The sequence below is a fragment of the Theropithecus gelada genome, chromosome 8 (genome assembly GCF_003255815.1).
Source record: "Theropithecus gelada isolate Dixy chromosome 8, Tgel_1.0, whole genome shotgun sequence".
Lineage (NCBI taxonomy): Eukaryota > Metazoa > Chordata > Mammalia > Primates > Cercopithecidae > Theropithecus > Theropithecus gelada.
The window spans coordinates 103,893,572-103,906,019 of NC_037676.1; the positions used below are offsets into that span (position 1 = coordinate 103,893,572).

Sequence of the window (12,448 nt, forward strand, 5' to 3'; positions counted from 1 at the left end):
TGAGCTGCAGAGCAAAGCAGGGGAAGTCAGGGAATAGATCTTAAAGGCTCCAAAAATTACTTAAAAACAGACAGTAATGTATGTGTTTCCAAATAATTTTAAGACTGTTTCCATAAGAAGTAAGTCATTTCTCATTTGTAGACTTTATTACTCCATTTTGCTGACTAAGATGCTGCAGTCCAAATGAGTGTGGGCTAAGCGAAGGTTCCCATCATGTTGGGTATGAAAAGGTATTACTGAGCCTTGCAAAGGATGATTACTTTGATTTCTTACACACTGCAATGAGGACTTTTCAGATCTTCCATTTCACCCTGGGTAGGACTCCTTGACCACAATGGCAGATTTTAGTGACTAGGATAGGGTCAGAGACTCACCGTAGAAGATATTGAAACTAGTTACTGGTTTTTCTTGCAAAATAGTTAAGCCGCTCCTCACCCCTGCATCACACACATACACCTATTGTATTAACTAGTCAAACAAATTTATCGAATAAACAAGGAAACTGGGGCCTAGGAAGGCTCACTGGCCTATATCACATGACTCCCCAGATAATTAGTGCAACAACCGGGATAAGATCTGTCTTCCTGACCTGGGTTGATAAACTAAACCAAGACCTGGTGACTAGGACGGGGATTGGGGATACTTGCCTTAACCTGTTTAGTTAAATCTGCATAGAGCAGAGGAACAATTTTATTTTATTTAAAAAGTTAGCCTTATAATTATTACCCAAGAAAATGAAAGGAGCAATTAAAGAGAAATATGGCGTGGGTCCAAATAAGGCAAATAATAAAAACATTTTACTGGCATACCTGTTGATCCAACTTTGATGTCGTTACAGGGTTTACTTTTCTGAGACTAGAATGATTTTTCAGATCTTGTGAGACTTCAAATCTTCTCTTCTTTATCATCTCTTGCCTGCCTTCAGACTTTTCTTTCTGTATACACGTGTGTCCCCATAGACACACACATGCTTTGTCTCTGAGATTCGTGACATTTACTAAGTAGCTTCTGGGTAGCTGGGTGACTTGCTTCCAACCTGAGAACAAGGCATTAAATCCATCAGTTAGCTTCAATGAGACATGTATTTTCTGAGCATAGTCTCTACCCCAACTTCAACCTGACATCTGCTCACATAGAGTGAGAAAATATGCAAAAATCTCATATAATTCATTCTTCTGCTAGATTAAAAAAATCAAATCATGCATTTCTCTGCCAGTGGGTTGTAAACACCATTTCCCATGTAAAGGAGCGCCGATGGTGTCCTGGCACATATGTCTGCCTGTTGCACCATCATCTACTTTAACTCTGGAGTGTGATGTTGAGAAGGTCACCCCTTGTCTCCACTAGGAGTATCATGGAAGGTTATCACTGCCTGCAGAGGGTGAAGGAAGGCAGAGTGGGTGGGCCATACATTTGCCAGTTTTGGTTAGGAACCTTCTAATGGCCTAAACAATAAAATAAAAAAAGAAGTATTCGGAATTATTTGATGCATTTCTTTTTCGAAACCTCCGTGAAGCTGGAGGTTAAACTCAGGGCTCAAAAGTCGCAGTTCCCAAATCTCCACTAGCATCTATGATCTGCAGATCCAACCAAGTCAGCCAGGCAGTGACCCTGAAGCTGGAGTTAGAGACCAAGATGAGGGCCCCTTAGCTAAAGCAAGGGTTATTTTTTTAAAATTGATACATAATAATTATACATACTTATAGAATACCTGTGATATTTTGATACAGGCATACAATATGCAATGATCAAATCAGGGCATTTAGGATATCCATCGCCTCAAACATTTACCATTTATTTGTGTTCAGAATATCTCAAATCTTCTCTTCTAGCTATTTTGAAATATACAATAAATTATTGCTAACTGTAGTCACACAGCTCTGCTGTTGAACGCTGGAACTTATTCCTGCTATCTAACTGTGTTTGTACCCATTAACCAACCTCTCTTCATCCTGCCCTCCCCGTCACTCTTCTCAGCCAGGGTGACCTCAAGTGATCTGCCTGCCTTGGCCTCCCAAAGTGCTGGGATTATAGGCGAGAGCCACTGCACCTGGCCAAAATAACCCATTTTCTTGTTTAAAAGCCGAGATGCTAAGAGGGAAGAATTTTATGCAAGGTCATACATGTGATAAGTGGTATGTAGGTGGGATAGAAACCCAAGAATGCCAAAATGTGCACTATTTTTTATTTTTATTTATATTATTTATTTGTTTACTTATTTATTTATTTTTGAGATGGAATCTCACTCTGTTGCCCAGGCTGGAGTGCAGTGGCACAATCTCTGCTCACTGCAAGCTCCGACTCCCTGGTTCAAGCGATTCTCCTGCGTCAGCCTCCTGAGTAGCTGGGGCTACAGGCACATGCCACCACACCCATCTAATTTTTTGTATTTTTAGTAGAGATGGAGTTTCACAGTGTTAGCCAGGATGGTCTTGATTTCCTGACCTCGTGATCTGCCCGTCTCGGCCTCCCAAAGTGCTGGGATTACAGGTGTGAACCACTGCACCCCGCCATTAAAAAAATATATATATATTTGAAGCCCTCTCTCCACCATATACCGCCTTTGTATTCCAGCCTCTAGCCAGTTCTTGGCATCCACCAGGCCATCTACATGGAGAGTGGCTGATTTACAGACGTCCTGATTCTTTGGTCTGTGCCTTCCTCTCCAGATGTGGAGGATGTTTTGCAGTCTGAGTGGTGGACCTCTTGGCTCCTGCTGGTTCTGACACTGGTGGAAGCCAGTTTGATACGCGGTTCTTGTACATTGGGTCATAAACTGTTTGGCAGGAGTTGGGGGCAGGGGAAGAAAACATTAGCAATGAGCTCTAACTTGATATAAGTAAACCAAACGAACCCAGGCCCCAAGTGGATTCTGCTGCTTTTCAAAACACATAAGCAAAGTCCTCTAAGTCTCACAAGTTCATTCTTGTAAGCTCCTTGAATAACGACAATTATTCAAGGTCATAAATAAGTTTACATTCTGCAGTCCCAGGAGCATTCCTGTATCAGTTATACCTCCTGTGTGGAATCACCACTTAAATTAAATTTGCAGTTTGATTTCCTCTGAGTGAGAAAGCCCCTTTCAAAGAAGACATGGAGTTAGGAATGGCCCCATATTAGTTAACACCGGTTTCAGGAAAAGCATAGTTATTCCATATTCATTCTGCAAAAGTTTACTGAACACCTACTATGTGCCAGACCCTTTGTTAGGCACTGGCAACACAAATGTAATTAAGGCAGAGCCCTGTACTCAAACTGCTCAAGACTAAGGGGCAAGAAGATGACTAGCTGAGATACCATGTGGTAAGTGGCAGCATAGAAGAGCACTTCCCAGAGAAGTTTCTGAGACTCATCTGAAAGGATAACTAGGGCATGTGAGGTCAAAAAGGTAGGGAAGGGTGCTGCAAGTCGTGCAATAGCACGTTCATAGGTACGATAATCAAGACAAACAAAAGTGGGACTGAGGCCGGGTGTGGTGGCTCACGCCTCTAATCCCAGCACTTTGGGAGGCCGTGGTGGCCAGATCACGTGAGGTGAAAAGTTCTAGACCAGCCTGGCCGACATGGTGAAACCCCCTCTCTACTAAAAATACAAAAATTAGCTGGGCATGGTGGCAGGTGCCTACAATCCCAGTTACTCAGGAGACTGAGGCAGAAGAATCCCTTGAATCCAAGAGGTAGAGGTTACAGTGAGCCCAGATCACACCACTGCACTCCACCCTGGGCAACAGAGCAAGACTCTGTTTCAAAAAAAAAAAAAAAAATGGGACTGACAAATTATCTAATAAAGTCTGATAACACTATTAGCCAAGGTAGGAAGGGTGGATACTCTCATGCATGCTAGTGAGACTGCTAGTTGATTTGACCCATGCAGAGAGTAGTGTGAAAGAAGAAAGTACATGGGGCTGTGGAAAGGCTTACATTTTTTAAGGGGATCTTAGAATGGCAGGGAGATGAAGCATAGATGGAATTTTCTGGTCTCAAACTCTAAAAGAAACCCTGGTTAAGCTGTTTTTATGTGTCACAGGCTGAAGCCCTGGGTCCCCAATGGAGGCTGACTGAGCCCAGGGAGGATTCTAGGGGTCCACAGACCCAGAAGGCTCTGAGTGTTAGAGGTTCATTGATTCTTGACACCTCAGTCCTGGTGGCAAACCTCAGAGCTGCGGGTAGAATGTTAGGGAAATGGTATTTGAGTTCTTCTGCGATCACCCACCTCACCGTGTTTGCAGATGAACGTCACTAAGCCAGAAGTGGAGCTCAGAGTTTCTTACTCTTTGTTGCTTTAACGTATCTTGGCTCTACAATGTCTTGTTTTACAGTTTTGTTGGGGAGATATTCAAGTGTGTGTGTGTGTATGTATGTGTATTTATACTTTTTTATACTGAGGTTTAACATGAATATCTTGTTTAGCCATGTTTTTCTGTTGTTGAATGAGGAAGATTTTAGAGATCCAAGATGTGTAAGAGAGGGTAATAATAGAAATTATACCTGCAAATTGCCATTCATCCAAGTGGCTGTGTTACATTTGCACATCAGTCCTCCCAGAATAAGGACAGACAGTAGAGAATGTGCAGAAGTAATAGTCAAATAGAATACTGTGATAAAATGAACTTTCTCTGGAATGAGTTGCAGTGCTTGATATTGGAGGCTTTGGATAACCACTGGGGATTTTTGGCAGGTCTGTAATGGAATATCTGTATTTTAGGGAGGTAATTCTAAGCCAGCATGTGGGATGGATGCAGTGAGGGATGGACTGGCAATAGAAGACCAGCAATAGCCAGGCGAAAGACTGGGATTGGAGGCATGAATTGCAAAGGGGAAATACAAAATTAACCCAGGAGTGAGAGACAAACTGTAGAGCTGATAGAGCCTTGATGACTGATTGGCTGTGGGGGATACAGGGGAAGAAAAAGATTATGTAGAAAAGCGCAGCTTCGCTAAAGGGTTGGATGTCCTCCCCAGAGGCAGGGGAGACAGAAGGAGCAGCATGGCCAAGTGTTGGGGGAATGGAGGTTGGCCAGGTACTGAGTTCAGCCAGGGGCGTGTTGATTTTGAGGCACCATCTACACACAGAATAGTCTGGGAGTTTCCCAGGACTTATTTGCACAATGGAGTTACCCTGTTTTGCACAGTGTGTGAGCCATTTAAAAAATCTTTAAAATGGATCACAAATAAAAACGGTAACTGGACTAGGTATCAATCAAATCTCCTCAAATAGTGGATAATTCCAAAACCACGTTCTCGGGAAGGCATACTTTTCTATTTGTTACCTTTCAAACAGGGAAGGGAAATTAGAAGAGGAGGTTCAACAACCAACATTAACTTCATAGAGCGAAAGCCAGAAGCTACAACAGTTAATTGGTAGCACATTCATATATAACTTCTCCCTATGGAAGAGAACTCAGAATTCCTTTACTACTTTCTGGTGCAGATGTTCCAAAATAATGCACGTAACAGTTCTTGTGCTTTCAGAATGGGCAGTACAGGTTGTGATGTAATGAGCCTGATTCCATAAACATATCCAAATAAACATCATTACTTTATAGTCACATCCAGTGTAAGCATTATTGATACAAGGTTGTAGTTAATTATGAAATAAACTGTACGCCCTTTATTCAATGTCTGTCTTTAATGTTGGTTTGCAGTAATCTTTCCTGTATCAGGATTTATTAGTTACATTGTTAATATTAATCCTGTAGATTTCCATGGTAATTAGCAGGCAATTATAGTACAATTTCAGTTATTAGCATGTGATTATAGGATTTTCGTCTGTGTCCTAATACAAATCTATTTCTTAAGAGTTAGTGTTTAAATTGCGTTCTGTTGAAAGTAGTTTTATAGTAAGGTCACGCTTTTTTGAAAACTTAAGCTTTCAAAATGAAATGAAAACATTTCTTCACTTTTGATTCTCCATAGTTCTCTTTGAGGGAAAAGGAAGCCTCTCAAAAGACTCTTGATCACAAACTTTAGTTGACTTCTGTGAATGATTCAGCATGGCTGTCCTGTTAAGGTCTAGAAGCTCTTTTTAATCTGGATTCATGCTCCACTTTCAAACAGGAATCATAATTAAAACTAAAGGACAGTTTATTTTAACTGTTAAAAAAATAAAGAGTTTTTTTCTTTTAGTTTTTTAGAGGAAGCTGGCTTTGGATGTGCCCTATAAGCATGCTTTCTCAGTTTTTATAGCCAGTCCTGCGCTTGGCTACTCTGAGAGCTATGCAGAAAAGTGGGAGGGTGGAGATTTAAGGTGGTGTGTGGGAAGAGGTGATGTCCAATTGTTGGGAGGTCAGGTAGCCAGGTGGCTAGGTGGTCAGGTGGTAAGATGATCAAGTGGCCAGGTGGCCAGGTGGTCAGGTGTCTAGGTGGTCAGGTAGCCAGGTGGTCAAGTAGCTAGGTGACCAGGTAGACAGGTGGTCAGGTGGTCAGGTGGCCAGATAGCCAGGTGGTCAGGTAGCCAAGTGTCCAGGTGGCCAGGTGGTCAGGTAGTGTGAATTTGTGGCCCCAACAGGCCTGGGAGGCAAGGGCACCAGCAACTCCGAACTCTCTTCAGCAGGGCTTCCCACCATCCCATCTAGTTTAGTTCTCTGGCTCTCTGGAGGGCTGTCCTTTTCCCCAAATTATACAGATTTGCTGTCTCCCTACAGTCTGGGAAATGTAGGTCTTCCCTCCCTTAAAAGTAACCCAAGTAAATAGGATTTCATTTTTTGATGTTTTTCTAGGCTGTTTCCATACTTCTGAATAGATATGAAAAATAAATTTGGTTACAAACCTAACCAAACCTCTTGAGAGCTCCCAAATTAAAAAAAACAAAATCCAAAGGCTGGTGAGAATTAAGGCTGTAGTTAGAGCTCAGTCAGAAGAGCAAGCTCCATCCCCACGTCCTCCCCAGGACCAGATGCGAGGGGGACTCTGGGGTGTGGGCCAGCAACGGCCTCACTTGCAGCTCCAGATCCTTCTCTGTTGCATCCGCCCTTGCTGTCATCACGAGTTCATGTGCAGTGTGAGACATGCTCTGTTTTCTAGAGACGTGCTAAAGCTGCAGTTACGGAAAACTCCTTTTCATCTCAACCTTGATTAGAAACATTTCTGTGATAAAAGTGCGGTAGGCTGTGAAGGTTAATTAACTTAAAACACTGTAAATGCAAGTGTTCTCTAAAGTTTGATATTTGTTTAGGCAGAAAATAATTTTCAATCGTAATTGAGCCACTGTGGGTTTTCACTTACTGGATAACTGTCTCAGGATGAATCCTGGAAACTCATTCTGTTGAGGCCAGCATCTCTGGGGAAAATCCCTTCTGCTGTGTGTGTGATAGGGGTGGTCCTCGGGCTCCCTCTGGTTCCCTCCAGGAAAGGGTCAGGATCCTATCCCAGCTCCAGCCCCTGATCCCTGCAGACTCCCTTTCAAACTATTGCTGGGCCCTCCTCTTTCCTTCCACCCCATGGTTCTTAAAAGAGGAGCCTGTGCTTCCTGCCCGACATCTTAAACTATCACTCATTTCTCAATCCAGCATAGTCTGTCTTTTATTAATATTTTGAAATGACAGATGTCTTTTCACCCTTCAGTATTTTTTCCTACTTATTTCCAACCTCTTGTTTGACCCTTCTCTGGGGTTCTCCTTGCCTAGAATAGCCCTCCCTCGCTTCTTCACCTGGAAGACATCTCACACCTTGAGACTTTGTTCCCCTAAGATCTTCCTAATCTTCCCAGATAGAGTCAGCTGCTCCCGCTGCGGGCTTTGCTTTAGATCTAAACAATAGCACTTGGCAGGGTTTCACTTGGTTCATTCATTCATTCATTTATTCATCCTACTAGACGCTGAACTTTTTGAATGAAGAGAGGATTTTTTTAACCTTGAATCTTTGTATGCTTAGCAGCTGGTACAGAACCTGGCAGAGAACAGATGCTCAACCAATGTTGCATAATCGATGAGCACATTGCCATGTGTGGTTTTGTGCATCTAGGTGACAGTGACAGTAAGCAGACATGTGCCTGGTTCACTGAGAAATCTGACTGGGGTTGGACTCTCCTCTTTCATGATGAAAGAATCATTTTTGGTAGTATTTTTCTGATACTAGAAGACTAAATATGCCTTTAGTACTTCCATTTCTTATATTTAAATATATTTTATTGTACTATAAACATTTTGATGTAACTTCAATACCTCTGAGACTTAATTGCTAGCCTACAAACATAATATATATATACTCATAAACAAGGATAAATGTCTCCTTTTAAACTTAACTAGAAATTATTTCTGTTTTCCTGAAACAAACGTGGAAAATTGTTGAAAGGCAAACTTTTTTTTTTAAAGTAGCTAGATGTGTAATTAAAACTTACAACAAATGTGTCCCTTCATCTTTTTCTTCACTGCTCCTCGGAACCCAGTTTTTCTGGTTCCAGCATATTATCGTTTAATAAGCCTTTTCTGATATTTCTGCTACTCCTGGAAATGTTAAAGCTATGAGTGGTTAACCAGAAGGAATGTTACAGAGAAGATAAAAGCAGACAATACTTGAAGAGCCCTCTGAGGGTCTGTTTTAATGACACGGTAAAGCTGTCCTATAGAGATACTGGTTTAGATGATGAGATTTCAAAATCAAAACACACACACATGCTCACACGCACAGATAACTGAAACCACTGATAGACTTACTGTGTTTAGTACTCTACAATGCTATATTTCCTATCTATCATTTTTTTATACACATTTACTGGACATTGAGTTGTTTTTCCCCTAACTGATGGGACTTTTGTTATATCCATAGTTGTAACATCATTCTTTCATCTCCAACGTGGAATTTATACTTTTATTTGATTTCATGTTTTTCGTTTGGAACCTCATTTTCTTTTTTCAGATGTGCATTTAAGGAAACTTCAAGCACTCTCATAGTATTATAGTTTGCAGTATTATTGGATTGGCTTAAAAATGACACACACACACACACACACACACACACACAAAATCCTAGAGATACAATTAGATAGTTCATGAGACTCATATGTTTCATGAGCAAAACTATAGAGCTGGTCTATTCAGCCACCCTCTAGCATTTGCTAGAAGTTTCTGCCCCTGTGGCCTTCAATAGAAACAAATGTATGTCTTTGTAACATCCACAAATGTGAAATTAGGCAAATTTAAAGTTTTTCTTCCTTGTTTACAAAACCTGAAACTTGCCAAGTTTTTTCAAAATTAAATTAAACTCTTTGAGGTTGTAGAAGCCAAAATAAGGTAAAGCTAATCTGAAGAAAACTCTTTGAACAGGCTTCAGGAATGTGGACCACCACTAGTTTCTCTGCTTTTGAAAAGACATGTGTTGAAATAATTGAGTGCTTAATAAATGAGAGTCTCGTCATTGTTCAACAATCCTGTGCCATTAGGTGCTGTAGTGTCTCCATTTCACAGATAAGGCAGCCAGCTTAGTGAGGTCATGTAGTTCTCCAAAGGTTGCTGTGGACTCAAGTCCACTCACACCCACCACCTGGGGTCAGCATTACAACGGTAAACTGTAATAGCAACAGCAGTTTCCCTCCTTAGGAGAATTCAAATTCCTATTTTGACGTAATATCAAAATCTCTAACAATTTCGGAATTGATGAAAAATAAGTAAAAGTACACAGGACTAGCAATGTGAGTCATTCAAGTAGCAGTTAATGCAAAAATCATTCCTGCAACAAACTAGAATAGTCCTTGAGCCACTTCCCACTGACTTAACACAGGTAAAAGGTTTACCTTCCTACGTCACTTAACTCATTCTGTGTCTGTGATTTGGGCAGTCAGGGGTAAGTGGGAAGCTTGATAATGAACATTTATCTTACTGTATTTTGAGTTGCTCAAGTAATTGGGCTTGTAGTTCAAATTTAGTGAAAGATAATCCACTTGATGATTTGTAGTCTTTGTTCTGCACTACCAATTACCAAAAAGTTATTTCTAGTGTTTGAATCTATTCAGTCTGCAACTCTGAAGTACAACTATAAGTGTATGAAAATTTTTTCTCACACTGAGGGTTGTTAGACACTAGAATGAGGCTGTGGAATCTTACAGAACAGACATTCTTGAGACTCTTGCCAATAATATAAAATACCACCATTTCAGAAAGAGTTCAGTTTCGTTTTATAAATTAGAGTCGGTTTAACCAAGTGTTATAGTTTCTGGATATATCATCGGGGGTGGGAAAAGATTAGAGAGCTTTGTGGGAGAAGGTGCCCTGTTTGCTGGGATCATTACTGCTGATTAACCACATTGGGCAGTAACTTCTAATCCTACGTGCCTATAACTTCTTGTTCCCTCATGTACTCCCAAGAGTGTCAGTATATTAGACAACAGCATGAAGAATAGAAAACCGGCATATGCTTGAGTAGTTCGTGCAGTGTTATAAGCGTCTTACTTACCAAAGCACAGTTTGCATTTTCATTCATTCAGAAAACTGTCAGAAACTGCCAGGTACTTTTGTGTGATTTACAAATTAAATTTGTGGACAGAGACAAAATGGTTATAGTTAAATCTCCCTGAGCCACATGGACTAATGAAATGAGCTGAATGTTAAGCCTGTCTGAGTTACTAAATCTGGAGCTATGTGCTGTGGTGCAAACAGGGGCACACGTGCATGTGTGTTTATGTGTGTCTACGTACAGGATATGGCCTATTGTCAGTTTGAAATCAAGTTTGCTAGTCAAGACCAACATTCTTAAAAAATGAAATCATATAGAATAAAAAATACTAGCATACACAGAACATAGTAATGGGTTACAATATAAAATGTTCATACTCTGTACTTCTGGTCAGTACAACTTGAAAGCTATAACATTGTCTGTAGAATTCCTTCTCCACAAACAGGAGGGTGAATCAAACCCAAGTGAAACATTAGATGTAGCCTAAAAGGAAAGTTCTAAGAAACACAAATGTTATCTGTGAGGGTATTATACTAAGCCATGGAGAGCAAATAGTAATGATATTATTAATAATTATACCTTTAATAATATATTAATAGAGGAGTCACTCTATGCTGGTCACATATGTTTCCATAATTTCAGCTGTAATTGCTCTGGATTTTGTGTGGAAAGGTGCTCATTTGGCTGTGTAGCAGAGAAGTCAAAGGCCTCTGGCATGTATGTAGATGAATTTCATAAGTTCCAATCCCAGCTTGGGATTACAAACTGACTGTGGGGGATGGGAGAGTACTTACATGCTTACCTGTTTCCCATCCTATGACATAGGAATAATAACAATAAAAAGCTACCAAGCAAAGCTGTCTGAGGTAATACTTGTGAAGTATATATGTTTAGCACAGGGCTCTCAAAAAGTGGTGGCCATTATTATTATTTGCTCATGGGCCAGTATTTCAATGATGGAAATACTTTAGTGCCTCTGAAAATCAGCTCTAGTGTCAACACACTTAAGGAAACCCAGTCAGGTCACCTCTGACTCTGTAAAGCATTATGAAGAAAATAATGAACTCATAAGTGAGTTCTTGTGAGTCATTCGGGTTTTAAGAAGCCACTGCTTTGATTTTGAAAACAGAAAAAATAAATCTCAGAATCTATTTAGACTAGGGTTCATTTGTTCTGCCTGTTTCAAGTCAGAGCAAGTGCTCCTGGAATGACCCTCTCCTGTTTCCTGAGTTTCAGCCAATCCTATTGGGCACTGCAGACAGGGAGAAGTGGATGTTTGAGGACAGGTGGGAGGTGCAAAGTGGAGACCATTATTGGTCCCACCTTCCACTATGAGACTAGCAGGGCTCAGTTCTCTTAGCTATTGTCTCTATTTTGTAGATGAGGAAATTTCAAGTTCAGAGAAGTTGAGTTAAGTCACCGGAGGTCTCAGGGCTTGGTGGGAAGAAGGACGGAAAATTAAATTCAGGTCTGTGTCTCCACCACCATGTCCTTTCTCTTTATGCCCTGATTGCCACCCTGTAAATAGACTTGTAAGCATCAGGACCCCAAATATATAAACTATGTCGAGCTCTCAGCTTTTGTTAAAAGCATCTTATTAGGCTGTGGTATATGTACCTTGAGTCAGCAATTGTGCCCAGAGCCATTTTCAGCATTCCAGCTTCATTATTTCACTAGTCCAGACAGAATCCGCACCTTTCAGAAGAGAAGCAATCTTTATATTAATTATGCTACTCCTTTTAATCTCCAACAATGTATACAAAAATAATTAGAAGGGGTAGTTATAATTTACCAAGCGTGTGAAGCTTAATTAAGGTGGAGGAATTAACACTGCCTTTGACGGGATTTCCAGAATCACACTTGCACCTACAGTCAGTCTGGAGAAAGCTCAGCCTCCAGAAGTCTGAATTTAAAAACCTATTAACAGGCCAGTGATTATATGCAAAAGATAAAAAATAGAAAAGATAACAAAAAGATTCACCGTAACAATTCAAATAGAATTGGATCCCAGAATCTCTGTGCCAAATATAACTTGCCAGAAACACAAACACAAAGCATTG

General features: G+C 40.6%; 1 protein-coding gene across 2 annotated transcripts in view; it reads left to right on the top strand.

The window, feature by feature from the left end:
• GRHL2 (grainyhead like transcription factor 2) overlaps positions 1-12,448 on the top strand; it is a 184,209-nt gene that overhangs the window by 90,558 nt on the left and 81,203 nt on the right. The window lies entirely within an intron of this gene.